The sequence below is a fragment of the Henckelia pumila genome, chromosome 2, assembly GCF_033568475.1.
Source record: "Henckelia pumila isolate YLH828 chromosome 2, ASM3356847v2, whole genome shotgun sequence".
Lineage (NCBI taxonomy): Eukaryota > Viridiplantae > Streptophyta > Magnoliopsida > Lamiales > Gesneriaceae > Henckelia > Henckelia pumila.
In genome coordinates, this window is record NC_133121.1 from 67,479,785 (window position 1) to 67,482,645 (window position 2,861).

The following is a 2,861-nucleotide window of genomic DNA, read 5'->3' on the forward strand; positions in this document are numbered from 1 at the left end:
CAGCGCCGAGGCACTGAAGAAGCTACTTGGGAGCTTGAGGACAGGATGCGTAAAGACCATCCTGAGTTGTTTTGATTTCATTCTTTAAGTTGTATTCAGTTGCAAACTCTGTAAACGTTGGATTTGAATAAAGAATGTTTCTGATTTCTGTATTTGCATTCGGTACTTAAGATCTGATTTCGAGGACGAAATATCTTAAGTGGGGGAGAATGTAGTAGCCCGAACCCTAATTGAGTAATTAAAGGATTAATGCTAATTAAATAAATTGGGGATTGGACGGATCGGAAGCTCCGAAGGGACGATCGGAAGCTCCGATCGGGATCCAAAGCTCCGATGAGGATCGGAGGCACCGATGATATTACGTCATCCATGACGTGTGGCTGGATCGGAAGCTCCGATCAGGACCGGAGGCTCCGATCACCCCTATCTGGAGTCAACAAGTGATATTTTGACACGTGGCAGATCAAGATCTTCGGAAGCTCCGATGGCAGGATCGGACGTTCCGATCGAGGTTCGGACGTTCCGATCGAGGATCGGAGGCTCCGATCGTTGTCTATAAATAGAAGGCCGAGACTTCATTTCTCCTTGCCAATTCCGGATTTCCTCTCTATTTCTAGTCATATTCGAGTTGTTCTAGCCTTCCTAGGCTTGAACCGGGAGTCGTCTAGGCGTTCGGTAGTCGTAGCGGATTTGTGCCCAAGTTCTGGAGGCATCGACATCAAAGGGCTAACGACGGACGAAGGTATAGCTTTTGCTTCCTATAAATATTTAGGAGTATGCAATAGCTTAGTTAAGGCTTTTAGAGCACTGTAATGATAGTAGTATCATTTCGCTGTGTAGGCGGACTTTAGGCTTGGGCTTAGAGCTGGTAGTGCCTACCTGGTATTTGAGGTACGAAAGTACTGTTCGAGATATCCTGACTGAGTATGCATGTATTATATGACTGCATGATTTATATGCCATGATATTATGCTGCATTCATTTGCATCTTGCTGTATCTCCTTCGAGATGTCTGTTAGTAGGGTTGTACCCTATCCTGTTAGTGGATGGACTTCCATCGATTTGGGTCCGGCGTATCCACAGTTATCTCGGTATGGGAGCCACCTCCTGAAGCGACGGCACAGCGTGCTACATACCAGGGCCCGGTCTGTCTCTGTTATCTGATCCTTGACCTCGAGTCTATAGGGAGTTCACTTTGCATGCATGTATACTCATACTCTCGCACTGAGCGTTTTATGCTCACGTCTCGTACTCTGTATTTTCTGGACACCCTATTCCATGGGGCAGGTTTGCGATTGGACGAGGAGGGTGGATCCAGGAGGGGCTAGTCAGTGGTTGGCCAGCTGGAGCTTCGTCTAGGCTTTATTACTGTTGTTTGGGTTTATACAGCTATTCGATTTGGTTGTATATTATTGGATAATTACAGATTCCTTTACTTGGGATTGTATAATGTTATTGGTTTCCGCAGTTTTATTCTGATATATGTTTCTTTAAGTTAATTGCATGCCTAAGTTCTGTTTAGTAGGTGATCCGGGTAAGGGTCACTACAGTAGCACCGACAATGCCACCAGCTACGGTAATTCCTCGCACTGAACAAGGAAGTACCTCTAGAGACATGACAGATATGACTGCCACTCCAATGGAAACATTGCTTAAGCGATTTCAATCCTTCAATCCGCCAACACTAAAGGGTACTAAGAATTCTGTAGAGTGTGAAAGTTGGCTAGATGATATGGAAATGTTATTTGATTCCATTGATTATAGTGATGAGTGAGAGTCAGCATGATAGGGCACCATATGCATGAAGTTGCAAAGAGTTGGTGGTTCACAACCAAGAGAGCTTTGGAGCATCTAGGGACTGTGCTCACCTGAAACGTCTTCAAAACTGAGTTTTTCCAACGATTCGTCCCAGTGTCTTACCGCAAAGACAAGGGTGCTGAATTTGCCAATCTGAAGCAGGAGAATTTAAACATTGAAGAATATGTTGCAAAGTTTTCTACTTTGCTACGCTTTGCTCCACATGTTGCTGATAGTGATGAGGCAATGGCTGATCAGTTCATTAATGGACTGAATCCAAAGGTATTTACTTTGGTAAACACAGGGCGACCGACTACTTTTGCTGATGCTCTGAACAGTGCTAAAGGAGCGGAAGCTGGCTTGATAAAGCAACAAGGAGATTCGTATGCCGCTCAGCCCCAGAGACAGCCACAACCTCCAGCTCTGGTTCCACAACAACCTCCCTGATTTGAAAGTGGTGGTAGTAGCAGTGGGAAGAAAGGATATTTGCAAGCGCGAGAAAAACAGTTTAAAAAGTCAGGGAGCAGCTCATCGAGTTCTAGTAGCTCAAAACCGAAGTTGGGGGTGTATTGTAGTAGTTGTGGTGGAAGTCATCCGACTGATCAGTTTCGGTGTATTTGGGAGTTGCCATATATGCCATCAGCCTGGCCATTTTGCGAGGGTGTGTCCTCAGAGAGGTTCTGGAAGATCATGAGGTACAAAGTCATCACGATCAGTGACTCAGCCTGAGAGGCAAGCCTCTTCTGTTCATTCCTTCCAACCATCACATCCACAGCAAAAGACAAGGCCAGGAGGGAGCCAGACAGGTAGTCAACCCCCGAGACAACAGGCTCATGTGTTTTCACTGACTGAAGAACAGGCACATGGAGCACTAGATGATGTGGTTGCAGGTAGCTGTTCTCTTTGTGGTTATCCTGCATATGTATTGATAGATACAGGTGCATCCCATACGTTTATTTCTGAACGATTTTCATTATTACATGCTTTGCCTGTTGAATCAATACCTGTTGTAGTATTTGTCTCTTCACCTTTAGGGAGAGGTCTTATATCCATGCATATGGTTA